We start from the raw sequence: 14,758 nt of genomic DNA, 5'->3' as shown, positions 1-14,758 counted from the left end.
AGTGGGAAGGAGATTGATGATGAAAAGAGAGGGATTGAGCGAGAGAGAGAGCGAGAGAGAGAGAGGTGCACACAGCAGTAAGAGCTTTAACTGAGGCCGTGTGAGATCGCCACTGAAATAACAAAAGCCATGACGTCACCAGCTGGGTTGGATATGAAAGAACGTTCTGTCAGGCTACCTTTAGCCATAATAACATTGCTTCCAATAGCCTGGTTTCTACAATGGGCGAGATGAGGATAGCCAGTGGATTGTAAATATAGTGGACGAAGGGGAGGATGACGCGGCCTAGCCAGTGTTGAGTTCACTTTTCAGGCCTGGAAGCTTCGTCCATTGTTTTAACACTATAAGATACTTGTGCCTAACACTCACTCAGTCCTGTGGAAGACATGACGCTTTAAAAACAGGTCACTGCCTTTATTCAGAGCTAAATTGATTAGTTGAACTGTTTTGAGTAAAAAATGCCAAAAAAAATCACTCCTTCCAGCCTCTCACATATGAATATGAGCTGTGTTTTTTATGGTTCTTACTTTACTTACCTTTGGGTTTTGGATATTGGACAACCAAGACATTTAAAGATGTCACCTTGGACTCTTGAACTGCGAGATTCTGACAGAGATAGTCCATTGACCAATGACACTGATGAATAAGATATATCAGACTTCAGCAACACATACACACACTTGTAAGTAGGAACCAGTTCATGGTTGGTTTTGGTCTTTTTTATGGAATTTGTGAACAACAAGAAAAACATCACCAGACTTATCTGTACTTTAACTCATCTGACATCTGATGGCCTTTTTCTTTTTTGCACCACAAATTACATCATGTCTAAATCAGCCAGCAACTCTTAATCAGCAGCAATTATTTCTACATTCTTGTCATATGAACTTAGATGTTTATTGATGGAGCACATGACAGAGGCTGGGAACTAGCAGTCTTATGGTTTTCCAGCTTGGCTAAATAAACTGTATCCACTAAACAAACTGTGGTTTATTAATGTCAAACATGGCCATGAGATTTATAGACTTTAAAGCGAATGGGTTAATTATGTTTGTAAGCAGCTATGACTTCAGAATGTGTTCTTAGTGTTTTTCTGTTTTGCACAGGATGTTAAAATCCTTCTGCTTTGGATATGGATATTAGCATTTAGCTGAAGATATGACTGATATAATAATAATATTTTCCAAGAAACAAGAATTGCCTTGAATATCATGTCTGCTACATATTTTAAAAAGAGATCACATTCCTTCAGTAACAAGTAAACAACTACTGACCCTGACAAACTCAATAACACTATGCCCTCTGAGTGGCAGTTTTTGAGTTAGAAAGACTAAGGTGTGGTAATGTTGCCCACTGGAGAGATGAGGAGTAAGAAGTTACACTTTCAATGCTGTTTCATTTTGTTATTTGTTGAATTGCGTGTGAATGGAGACATCTGTGCACTTGTGTGTATGTTTGAGTGGCCACCTCTGTGTACCTGATGATTCAGACTGAAAGACTGTCTGGCTTGGAGCACATCAGTCAACAACACAGCCCAATTATGTTTGCATAAGCGAATGACAGTCTTACACAAAGCCCTAACTATTTAAATTAGCAGCAGTTGACACCAAAGTGTCAGGCCAAGTTAAAAAAAAAGATCCTGGAGAGAGTAAACATTCTTTTACCTAATTTAAGGCTGCAACCGACGCAACAGTGACAAGAAATACATTTTAAGAAGAGGAGACATATTTCAGATATTGACCACATGATCAGAGCAGAAGAGTTAAAAAGAAAGGAGAGGGAAATAGAGTAAAGCAGTAGAATGTGGCAGCATCTGTGGAAATCTCTTCAAGGAGTCGGGGGTGGGGAGTGCTCTGATATGGTCCAAAACTCTGGAAGAGCTTGGTTTCAGTGGTCGGGCATGTGTTTTTGAGAGTCAGGGGGAGAGAGAGAGAGAGAAAGAGAAAGAGAGAGAGAGAGAGATGAAGAGCGAGAGAGAGAGAGATGAAGAGCGAGAGAGAGAGAGAGATGAAGAGAGAGAGAGAGAGAGGGACAATGATGATGAGGGAAAAGGGTGGGGGAAATAGTGGAAACTTCATGAGCGTTTGTGAATACTGACGTACACATTATTGAACTGCTTCACATATTTTCAAAAGAAAGTATTTTTGAAGTATTGAAGGATATCCTGTCAAATAATAACCCCAAGAGAAGTGAAGCGTATTCTTATGAAGAAAAGCACTTGCAGTGTTGAGTCTTTATCTTTGTGTCTTGTGGCCAGCAAAGGCTAACAGACATCAGAAAAATACAATTTCAACTGAAGGAGAAACATTAAGCTTTGATTAATGTGTTGTGTATTCTATTCAGCACCACTTATTTGTATTTCTCCATGCTCTCTTTCCTCCTTTCTCTGGACGGATCTGTTTTTTCTATCAGTGTGACCAGTGTTCCCACCTCTCTAACCGGCCAGCTTTGGGATTGGGGAAGGTTTTTCTATCAGCAGGGCCATCAGGTTTCCTGCTAGCTGTTTTAAATTCTTCAGACACATCCAAAAACTGCACTATTTCTTAAGTTCTCTAAATACTGTAACCTGTCGCAACATTGATTCAACAGGCCAAACATAGCAGACATGTTCAAGAAATTTAAAATTGCACAAATGTCTTATATGTCAATGAGAATTAGGATGATCCTAAATGGTTTATTTTGGGTGTTGGATTGAAAATAATGACAGCAACAACAAAAGATTTGTGTTGACCTAAAGTTCCACTGGTTTTTCAAATTTAAAAGGAGACTACAGCTTTTGTGGGATGCTGCATTCAGGTACCATTGTGGTGAATGGTATTAGAGTTACTTGCTGAAAGACTACTTGACAGTTTTAAGAGTCCGTGAAGACTAAGGGTCTCACAAGTGCGCCAAGCCCTCACATCTGCGCTCAACGGCCTCTTGAGATTTCCATCTGAGGAGCTGGCATTTAGCTGAACTGTAAACTGCTCACTAACTGTTTAATTCTGCTTGGCCTTCATGCTGGATGATTACCTTTAACTTTTCAATGCCCATTTTCAATATACACAATAAAAAAACCTGAGTGGAGACTACTGAATTATTTTTTAAAGTTGAAATATCACAAAAACTGTTTTTACACTTTTAGACTAGACACTACTACTACTATTTGGAGGAGACTGTAAAGTTCCTGAAGTTAATACCAGCCTGTCCTCACCCAGAAAACAGCTGTATAGGTTGATTGTGCAAGCAGCTCATGACAACCCATAGTTTTGTTTCCTTGGTGAGGCGGCGACCTCTTGTGGCTGTAGTCATTGTCGTAAGAGCAAACAGGGCGCCTAATTCCGCGTAAGGACGTGGCTGATTTGATATTGTACTGTTTGATGTCGTCTGAAGTGCTATAATGGCACTGAACTGGAGAATTGGTATAACCAACTGCTTATCCCATTGCATGTCCAAATAGTATTGTGCACAATTAATTGAAGGAAACGCAATGTACTACACACTTTCTTTGCTGATTATCTGGGAATTCTGTTTTAATTTGAACTCCATTTTAGAAGGAAATTTGACTTAAGATATGAAAGTAGAGTTGGTTTAGCGAGACAAAATAAACAAATCCTGGATAAGCACTAACATAGTCACAGTTGTAAGCACTACAAAGTTGGGTCACAGTAGGGTAAATTCCAATTAGCGGTATTTATAAGCCATTAAAGAGGGCTGAAAGTTAAAAGGATGATGTGATTTTTGACACTAGTCATTACAGTCATGCAACACACACTAAAAATACTGTAGTTCACATGTGGAAATATTGTTTGCAAAGGTGATTTTCTTCTGGAAGTATTAATTTCCTTCATCCCTTGCAGAGTAACACCCTCCCTGAACTTAACCTGAAAAGAAACTGCATGAGCAATTCAAACTTTGTCCAATGTTGCTGAAAATGTCACCTATGCATGGTCAAAGCGCCATGAGCATGTGTGTCTAGAGGCAATTCAGTGACAGCTGTGCTGTGTAATTCCCACTATAAAAGCCCAAACAAATAATCAGAGCAAAGACAGCGAGGAGGAGCAAGTGACAGAACGGCTTTGTTTTTAACTGTGGAGATCCATCTGGGACTGATTCATTGGCTCTGATTCAAAAAGATACTGGCGGCATGTTTATTATCCTCATCCATGTTTCTTTCCTGGGGGAACACATACTTTTCACCCTACATCTCTTGAAGTGTTGTCTTAGAACAGGTGAGATTTTCTTAAAGTAACATAAAAAAAGAAAAACAGTCACAAGTGAATCCAGCCTTCTACCGCTATTGTGCATTGTTTAGATGATGTTTTACCATGGCAGTCTAACAACAAAACTCAGGTTAACACATGAAAAACGTGTCCTGGTTGATATGTATCTCATAACTGATGGTTGTGATGCAGTCCAAACACCAGAGGCCATATTTGTGAGGGGGTACTGTGTTGTGGGGTTTCTGTGCCCTGTACGTATGGAGCTCATTTCCTGCAGTAGATCAGTGTAGGTTGGGCACATGAATAGCCCTATTTATGGGAGCAGAGTGGTCCTGTGGATGAAACCAGCTGGTGAGAAGAAGGATTTGACTTGAGTAGAAGAATTTTATGTTGTTCATTGTGCACACCAAGGATTTTTAAGGATAATGTAACACTCTGGGAGTTAATTGTGTCGAGAGATTTAGTAAGAATAATAAATACAAAGCCCCTATATAGTATGCAGGATCTAAACATTTCGGACTTTGGGCGCAGGCAGACCGCGAGGCTTGCTAAACATCATACAATCAAATGTGCAAAGCTGCAGATAGTGAACCGTATAACAAAACTAAGAGATCACTACTTACTGAAATAAAAACAAACATTTTCCAAGTTCTAAAACTGTGCTCCATTGTTGAGTTTTATTATGGTTAGAATTAGGGGACATGCACGTCAAAAATTCAGATTACAGCTTTGTATCAAGCTGTAGTCACTATTTTGAGCCGTCCATAATTGCTTTTAACTTCAATGATTGAGTATGCTTGAAATAAAAAAGTTGCATTCAGTCTTTAGCATGATTTTGTAGTCTTGACAAAAGAATCAAACAAAAGTGGACAGTCTTTGTTGCACTTGGCTGTGCACACGAACAGAGTTGGAAGTTGGTGCATGAAGACTGATAATGAAGACCTTGAGAGAGAAGTTGGTTACACTTTACTTGAAGGTATCTACATAAAAGTGACGTGACACTGTCATGAACACGTCATAAACATTATAAACAAGTCATACACGGATAAGACATAATGCTTCTTTCAGTGTCAATCGGTTTTGTCGAGGCAAGTAATGTTATGGTTAGGTTTCATGTGTCATGACTGTGTTATGACAGCGTCATGTGTTCATGACAGTGTCATGCCACTCTTATGTAGATACCTTCAAGTAAAGTGTTACCGAGAAGTTCATGCCCGGCCTACTTGCACACCCGGCCAAATCTCCTGATTTTGTGACTCTGAAAGGGGATTTTAGATGCTTTCGGTACCTTATTGTAAACATACTGGAGCCTATATTGTACTTCTCTGAATTTCAGTGTTCAGGTAGACAGAGAAACCGGCCTGGTCCCTCCCCTCTTCTTTAGGGCAACAGCTGCATGAGCAGACCTGGGCCTGTGGGCTCCTGTGACCAATGGTGGACCTTCACACGTTTTACAGTTTGCATTGATAAACTTTTGACAAGGTCACTCAGAGAAGCCTCAGGATTAAGGTGACATGTAGGCAACACATTGGACTCACCACGTCCCATACCGCATTTGAACTAATCTTCTGCAAGAATCCTTCTTGTGCATCGGATTTTACCTCCAGACTCTAAATAAATATCAGTGCAGATCAAATTTCTGAAGCCATGAATTATTGTGATAAAAAAAGAAAAAATATCAAAGTGCGACCACCGTCTTTTAACCAGAGAATTACCCATCAAATGACAGGAAGTCACAGAAACCGAAGCTTTAACTCACCACACCTACATTTGGTAATAATTACAAGGCCTTCAGTCACAAAAATTGGTGTCAAGTTGCAGGGAACATACAGTAAAACAGCAGACACGACAATCCAGACAGTCCCACCCTCTCTCTTCATCCGTCTCATTCACAGTCAACCAGATACAATCTCATACACATGCACGTGCACACACACACACACACACACACACAAACACACACACACACACAAACACACAGACACACACACACACACACACACACACACACACAAACAAACATGCACACAGACACACACACACACAGACACACACACACACACACACACACACACACACACACACACACACACACACACACACACAAACACACCCCACAGTGTTTGAACAGAGGGACATGTAAAAACCTTCTTAGCCACTGGTACACCCGCATTTGAATGAGGCAAGTATTCTTGTATATTTTGATAATAGGGTCGTGCCACAGAGCCTACAGTGGGCCGGGTAATCCACCAATCACAGTCTCCTTTTTAGTGGAGTAATAGTGGGGTTAAAGCATGCCAGAGCTTCTGATGACAGACACTTGACTGAATACATGCCATTTACTCAAAGAGCACCTGTTTTTTATCTTTGAAAACATTTCAGTGTGTGTGTATTCATTCAATGCCAGTCATTCAGTGCCAGTGCTCAGTGCTCAGTGGTTGTGGAGAAGACTTTGTCTCATACCCATGGTGCAATCATGTACATGCCAATTTTACATGCAAACTGGCAAAAAAAACTATTCCACAATAATTTGAGTAAAACAAGGAAAAAAAACCCGCAGAATGTGCGATTTAAGGAGTAGTTTGACATTTTGGGAAATACACAATTCTTTTTTTGCACCTTCTTTCCGAAGGTAAGAAAAACAATCTGCCTACCAGCCCCTTGTGCTAAGGAGATACGTGTCCTGGTACAATCATTTGTGGAGTTTCGGTTTTTTGCCTGGCAACCTCACAATGACAATAGTGTGTGAATACGCTTTGCCCATTAGTAAGCTTTAGTGTTGATGCTGTGTGGTTATTATTATCTTTAGATAAGCCACATTATCTGTATTTGGGCTTTGTGCTAAGCTAATCTAAACTAAGCTGCGCTGCTGGCTGTAGCTTCATATATTATGTAAAGAAATGAAAGTAGTATAATCTTCTCATCCAACACTTGGCAAAAAAAAAAAACTAACTACTAACTATTCATTTAAAAATAGTAACTGAAAAGTCTAAATAAAGGTATAGGCTATGTTTTTATTTACTGCTGCCATTTTACATGAACCCTCACATTTCAGTATAAATTCATTGGAAATGCAGAAAAATATGAAAAATCAATAATGTTAATCAACATGGATTTTTTAAACCATCAACTGTGTTGTAGAGCTCAATAGGATTGCATAATCACAGGGCAAATACAGCTGCTGTAAATGGAATGTTCCACATATAACTGCACTGCACTTCCCGGCCAAAAACCGTGAATGACAGCGTCAACATACATCCAGGAGGAAAGAGAGGGAGAGAAAAAGGAAAGAAGTGGGAAGACAGAGAGAGGGGAATAAATACAAGATATTTTTACTCCCTGTTTAAGGTGTTGTGGAAAAGTGAGAAACTCTTGGCCCAGTACTACGGCTTTGAATTTGAGGAAGTTTGTCCAAAAGAAAGAAAAGGAGGACAGTTGTCCTCTTGAAAACAAAGACACATTGTGACTGTGTGTTGGAAAGATGAACTGATTCCTGGTGCCTCAAGCTGGACTGTGTTAGAAAGAGAGAGAAAGGTAACTTTGAGTGTTGATGAAAAACAGAACATTTGTGGGTTCTCTTTGTGCTTTTGTGGGACATCATCAGTGTCGCTTCCTTGATTGTCTGGAAGGTTTTTTTGTGATCCGTAAACAAAATGTAGTTTACTCCCCAGGCCCTTTTTTTCTTTCAGTGTTTGTCTTTACTCGTCTTCCTATTTTGGCTGCCATTCTTTCTCTTTGGTTGATGCACACACTTTCTACACACCCACCCACACTGACGGGGCAGAAGAGCTTCAAAGGCTCTCCAAGTCGGAGCTGTCATGCCCCTTGAAAAGCTGTGAAGGATCTCTCCACCTCAGCTCATCCTAGTTTCCATCTGGAATCACTCTCTTAATAAAATCTTGCTCAAGCACTCAGCTGCTGAGCCCGTCTAGGTCTGAAGCGAAATGACAAAGAAAAGCAAAAGAAAACGGTAAAAAGTTCCTCAAAGCTAAACCAATTCACGCTTACCCTCAAACAATCCCCAAAGAAAATGGCTTTTTCAGTTCAAAAGCCAAAGAGGTTTATCCTTATCAGGCAGTGGTGGCACTTGAAGCGTAACTATCGCCAAAATGCATGTGTTTTTGTGAATTTACCTGAGTCAAACTTTTGTTTAAAAGCATAATTAGGACAGAAGCATTGACAAATGTTTGAGTACACAGGAAGTTGGGTTTTACTAGTCTTGCCAGTCAAAAAGTGTTGATCTCCAAATGGCGGCAATTGGAAAAACCAACTGTTAAAGTGAGTTGTTCAAAATCTTTCTTTTTAATAAACTCTGTGAACACAAACATGTTCTCAATGCTTGCATTCATGTGTAAAGCCCCTGGTGATACTTCGAGCAAAGTTTTATGTTGTGCTGAGCCTTTGTCTTGTTTTAAAAATAGCAATTTTGATGGGATCACAGAAGTACCCCTAGCTCTCCCAATCAAAAGGTCATTTGACCAAAAACAAAAATACGGTCAATCTTCCGTCCTAAACAAGCTTTTAAATGATACTTTGACTCTGGTACATTCACAAAAAGACCTTAGGTTGCATTTTGGTGAGAGTTACACTTTGAGCATTATATGGTTATTTCACATCACTTGCCCAGTTGTGCCACAGAGGGTGTTCGTGCAGGGTGGAGTCTTACAATCAATTCAGTGGTGGAAATCCTTTAGACACTCGCTGGCTGTCACACTTCTGACATTTGCAACTCTCTTGCCCCAGCTGAATCAATAAAAGCCAACACGGTCACAATACTGCACTACAAACCCCCACCCACTCAAACGCATCCACACACACACACACACGCACACACACACACACACACACACACACACACACACACACACACACACACACACACACACACACACACACACACACTCACACACACACACACACACACAAACACACACACACACAGTAAAGCAAACAGACACAGACATACACAAACATGCTTAGTCATACAGGAAGCTAGTGGCACACAGACAGAGGCACACACTCACACTCAAGACACCAGACCGCTCCCAAATATGTACAAATTCCTCACACTTGCCTGAGATCCTCAGCTCTTTCCTCGGCTTCGTGCCCCTAAGATGCACTTTAGGAACAAAAGATGTGTTAAAGCTGTCATATGTGGTCCAACAAGCAACCACCATGGCTGAGCGGTGAAGCCAATTCAGAAGCCCATTACAGTGATCTGCAGTTCCTCCACAGTCACAGCTAGGAAAGACTGAGGAAGTCATTGTATAACTTCTCTCTTATTAATTTTACTGGTGGACGTTTTGTGCCCCAAAAAACCTTCAACAGAAGTTTGTTTTGCTGAGTGTTTCCTTGATTTATAAATCAATCAGAGTCAGTTTTCTAGGTCAGCACTTCATCTCACCCTAGTTCCACCCAGGTTTTTTCACCTTTAACCAAATCATGTTTTTTTTGTTCATATTTATTATAACGCCCTTGTTATTTGAGAAAACCAATTGAAGTAAACCCGCCATGCGTTAATCTTTCAATGCATCCCTCCCCCCATCTCAAACCCTCAGCACAAAATACAGTAAACATTACACAGCAGAGGTAAATGGTCATAACAACATACTGTAACAGCACACACTAATCTGCCTGTTTTAAAAAGTAATACTCTTGTATTTCTCTCTCTCTGCTTTATCCTTCCAGTCCTCAAGTCATGACGAGTGCACTGGCCGACTATAATCTGGCTGAAAGCAGGCCACATGGCTCTCTGTCTCGTGAGGGAGATCCCTGTGTGTGGCTGCTCATTCTTTTCAGTCGGCATCTAAGCCGCTCAGGAATGCAACATTTTGTGTGCAAAGTGTTTAAAGTGTTCATGTGTGCAGAGTTAGACATTGTGCCTCAGCGTTTGTGTATGTGTGTGTGTGTGTGTGTGTGTGTGTGTGTGTGTGTGTGTGTGTGTGTGTCTATGTGTATGTGTGCTTGTGTGTGTGTGTGTGTGCCAATGGGATTTTTTGTGTGTGTGTATATGATCTTCATGAGCCATTCATTACGATTACATGCAGTACAGTACATTGCCCATCATAGTTCATTTGTATTGAATTGGAGACTGAAAAAGCAAAGTAACATAGGAAACACTCTATACTTAACTTCTTGTAATCTGCACAGAAACAAGTGGCTGCGAGGATATAACACAGAAAGCTTTTTAGTAGCAAGAAAAACAACATTGTTGTTTAGACTGCTGGCCCTTCTGGACCCTCAGAGTCTTACAGAATTATGTTTCTGAGTCGCACGTGATAATCTCTCAAATGGGTCCAATCAAACTTATTAACCTTGAGGCTGGTGAAATGGGTCAATTCTTGCACCACAAAAAGTTTACACAGACTTTCCCTTGTTGTTGCTTTAGGGATTTGAACATGCCTTGTACTCTATAAATAAAATGATACAAAGAAAATAATGAAATACTCTTAATTCTATTGCACTTTTAATTGCAGTTCAACTCTTTGATTCCATTTTCCAGTTTCCTGACCTGGCTACCTGTGCAGCACCAATCAGCAGATAGGCAGAGTTAAAAACTTTCTAGTGAACATATTGAGCATTTCGCAGCTACGTAACAATATCAGGAGTTGGTAAGACCAAAGCAAAACTTTTATTTAACAGGTTTCTTGGATTTGGATGTTAGCTTGGATGCCGTGAGACACTGCTCTTGGGGACCCCTTTCATCTGAAGGTAAATGCTACAGTTTGGAAGGCAGCTAGAAGTCCTTCACATTTACTGCTGGGAGAAGAAGTCTTTGCACATTACAGCCTTTGACTAGATCAAACTCCTCAAATGGTTATTTCTGGCCCAGATTGAGTGGCAGGACAGGGTGGAGGTGTTCCCTCTGGCACCTTAGGTATTTTATACAGGAAAACATGGCCCCGGTAGTACACCTCCCCGTCATCTCTCCTTCCTTTCTTTCATTCCTCCTCCTCCTCAGGGTGTGCACGCTCTCTTGCTTTAAAAATCCAGAGTCTCATCAATGGCCTTTTGAGCAGGGTTGTTTGGTTATGAATGCTGGATTAAAAAAAGTTGGTAAAGCTTGTTGATGATGGCTGATTTCCAAAAGCAGTGGAAGTGTGAGCGGAAGAAAAGGGAACTAAAGGTGGAATTGGAGATGGAGGAGAGTGATGGAACAAGGTAGGAATGGGATACATAAAGAGGCAAGGTGTGTATGTGTGTGTTGAGTGTGTGTGTGTGTGTTTTTGGTGTATAAAGACTGTATAGTAGTTTGTGGTTTCCTTAGGTAAGTCCAGCAGCAGCACATGGTGAGAGGTTGGACTGTGTGCTCCCTCCCTAACCCACTGACACAATGCGTCTCTGTGTGGGGGACCTGAGGAATGCTGAGAGATGGCAGGACTTTGGAAAAGCGAGTGAGAAGGAAAGGGTCGTGTATGTGTAATAGATAGGGAGAGATATGACAATGAAGAAGAACATAATGTGCCTTTGTGGTGTTGGCCACTGTCATTATTGTTTGTGTCTTTCTACTTTTTCTTTTAAAGTAATCTTAACACTATCATGTTTTATATTTTTAGGGCGTTTTCATGTGTGTCAATAAACTTTAACTTTAGAGTTTTTGTGTCTGCAAACCAACGTATCTTAGATTGCGACTTGTGGGATGAATAAAGTATTAGGAATTCAATTGCAGATGAGGATGCTGAAAGTTAGGTTTACTTACTCCTAGTCTGACTGACCCGATGTAGACTGTAGGTACAAGCCAGCCATTGGCTGGCTATCAAGGGCCATTAAATCACCTGATTAAATAAAGATTATGCGTTATATCATCAACATGGCAACTTTTCATTGCTCATTGTGCTCATAGAGGACGTTAAAAAACACTTAAACAAAACACCAACTGCAACTGCGGTTCTTAATGTTGTTTATGTGCTCAGGGGGCCGTGATGAGCCTATTATGATATGGCTCACCACAATGAGGCGAGGAAGATTTTGCATCAGACAACTTACTTGTACTAGCAGCACAAAGGTGAAATTTTTGCCTTTATCTAAAATATTTTCAAAGAGTTTTGTTTGGTTTTACTAGAGAAAATACTTAAAGGATGAGGATTAACTTGTTGTCTTAACGTCTGGTTATCCCACTCCGTCTGGTTAACTTGCTCCGTTTGGTTAACCCTCCATCTGGTTAGCCCACTCTGTCTGGTTAACCTGCTCCGTTTGGTTAACCCTCCATCTGGTTATCCCACTCCGTCTGGTTAACCTGCTCCGTTTGGTTAACCCTTCATCTGGTTAGCCCACTCTGTCTGGTTAACCTGCTCCGTTTGGTTAACCCTCCATCTGGTTAGCCCACTCCGTCTGGTTAACTTGCTCCGTCTGGTTTACCCACTCCATCTGGTCACCCACTCCGTCTGGTTAACCTACTCTGTCCGGTTAACCTACTCTGTCCTGTTAACCCACACCATCTGGTTAACCCGCTCCGTCTGGTTAACCTGCTCTGTTTGGTTAACCTTCCATCTGATTAGCCCACTCCGTCTGGTTAACCTGCTCCGTCTGGTTAACCCACTCCGTCTGGTCACCCACTACGTCTGGTTAACCTACTCTGTGGACTCTTCATGTCCACATGTGGACAGTTTTACGTTTACAAACTGAGATGTCTGAATGTTTGCAACTTGAATTTAATAAACTATCATGTCATGTTTTTTCACAGCTGCCCATGCTCTGCTTTTCAGTGGCATGGAAATGCAAACCTGCTCTTCTCCTGTTTGTTATCTCCTGTATTCTTTGCTTTGTATTTTTAAGATACTATACACTGCATTCTTTGAACTGCTTAAAAATAGAGTTGTGTTGTCATGATGTAAATTACCGTAAAGATGAGGGACATTTGGAGGTTGGTTTAAGTTCAGGCAGGAAGCATACTCAGACACACACAAAGCCTAAAATAAAGAGAAATAGGATAGATAGAGGAGGACAGAATGTGGTGGAGAGTATGGTGTGAGATCTTGGGAGGATAAGAAGAGGAGAAAGAGAAAGGGAATGTTGGGGAGGGAGTCAGTCAAGCTGGGTTGGTGATTGACAGGGTTAGAGATGGGAGGTATGGGCAAGGAAGAGCGGTAACAATGATCATCATTAGGGGCCACATGTTCAAAGGTAAACTGATTGGATTTTGGTTATCAGATTGGATCAAATCTTGAAAATGGGTTGTTCAAAAGGGAAAGAAGGACTCTGAAATAAGATTAGATCACAAAATCCAATCCTAGTGTTAGTCTGGATCAAACCTTCAGTTTGTGTTGTTCAAAACTTGTAAGTAGAATTTGGATAACTTTGATCAAAAAAACGTTTTGAATACAGGCCTTGACTTGTTATCTTTTTTTTTTTTTAATTGTGAGAAATGTACTTACGACTGCAAGGAAATTGAGCGCACCAACTGCAAGACATGTCAGAAGAGATATGCAGCTAGGCTAATGGGACACATGGATAAGAGAGCAGGGGAGGAAGACAGAGGATACAATGAAGAAATAGAGTGTTAAAGGTACAGATCACAGCGAGGACTAAAGGTGGATTAGGGCCAGCAAGGGAAACAAGGTGTAGGAGGTAACTGTAGTGTGAGATTTCTGGGTGACCTTAAGGAAGGAGAAACTTAATGTCTGCAGGAATGAATAAGGGCAATTAGCATGTGAGGAAATATGGAATGAGGGTAAGTCATTGGTGAAGGAAGGATAAGGAAAAAAGGAGGAGAAAGAGAGAGAGAGAGAGAGAGAGAGAGAGAGAGAGAGAGAGAGAGAGAGAGAGAAAGAGAGAGATTTTAATCTTAAGTGTATACATTTAGTTGTCTTTCTAGTCTTTCCTCTCACATTATTATCCTTGATGCTTTGGCAATATTGTTATTTCTGATGTTCATGTCAAAGCAATGTGAATTTAATTGAATGGTTGAGAGAGAGAGGTGATGGCAGATTTGTTTACAGACTCCCCCACACAGAGAAGGCTCCAGTGGGCTAAAAGGAGACTGGGACTCAGCATTTGGCTGACCTGCTGAAGGCAGTTCAATGGCCTTTAGTGGCCTTAATGGTTTTTGATCACTCAGATAGGAGATTTGGATTGAGCTCTGATTGTTTGGTAAGTTTGGAAAAATATCCGCCGGGGCAGGTCAGAAAAAAGATTATAGCTAAACAAAATTCCAATATATATATATATTTCATGGGTGATTTTTGATTTCAAAGAGGAGAATTTGGGGTATGGACGGGTCAAAGAAACAGGGGACTTTGACCCAGGAGACCACTGTTCTTGTTCAATGTGAAACCAAAGGAAGAGTGAAATTGTTGTGACTTACTGTTTTATTCTTCCGCAACAAGCAAACCACCCCCTGAATGACCTGCACGGTTTGGAGAATATCATAGATCCGATGACTGTGTCACTGACAATAGGATGGGATTCAAAATCCAAAATCGCAATTACCAATCAATCTGCTACTTCAGCACCATGGACAACACCCTCAATTCACAGAACAGGCTCGTTCGAGATGAGCCAGATCTGCGCAGAATCGATCACCGGCGATCGGCGCCCGTTGCATGCCGGTTAGATTT

This window comes from Etheostoma cragini, chromosome 4, assembly GCF_013103735.1.
Source record: "Etheostoma cragini isolate CJK2018 chromosome 4, CSU_Ecrag_1.0, whole genome shotgun sequence".
Classification (NCBI taxonomy): Eukaryota; Metazoa; Chordata; class Actinopteri; order Perciformes; family Percidae; genus Etheostoma; species Etheostoma cragini.
This window is presented reverse-complemented; position numbering follows the sequence as displayed.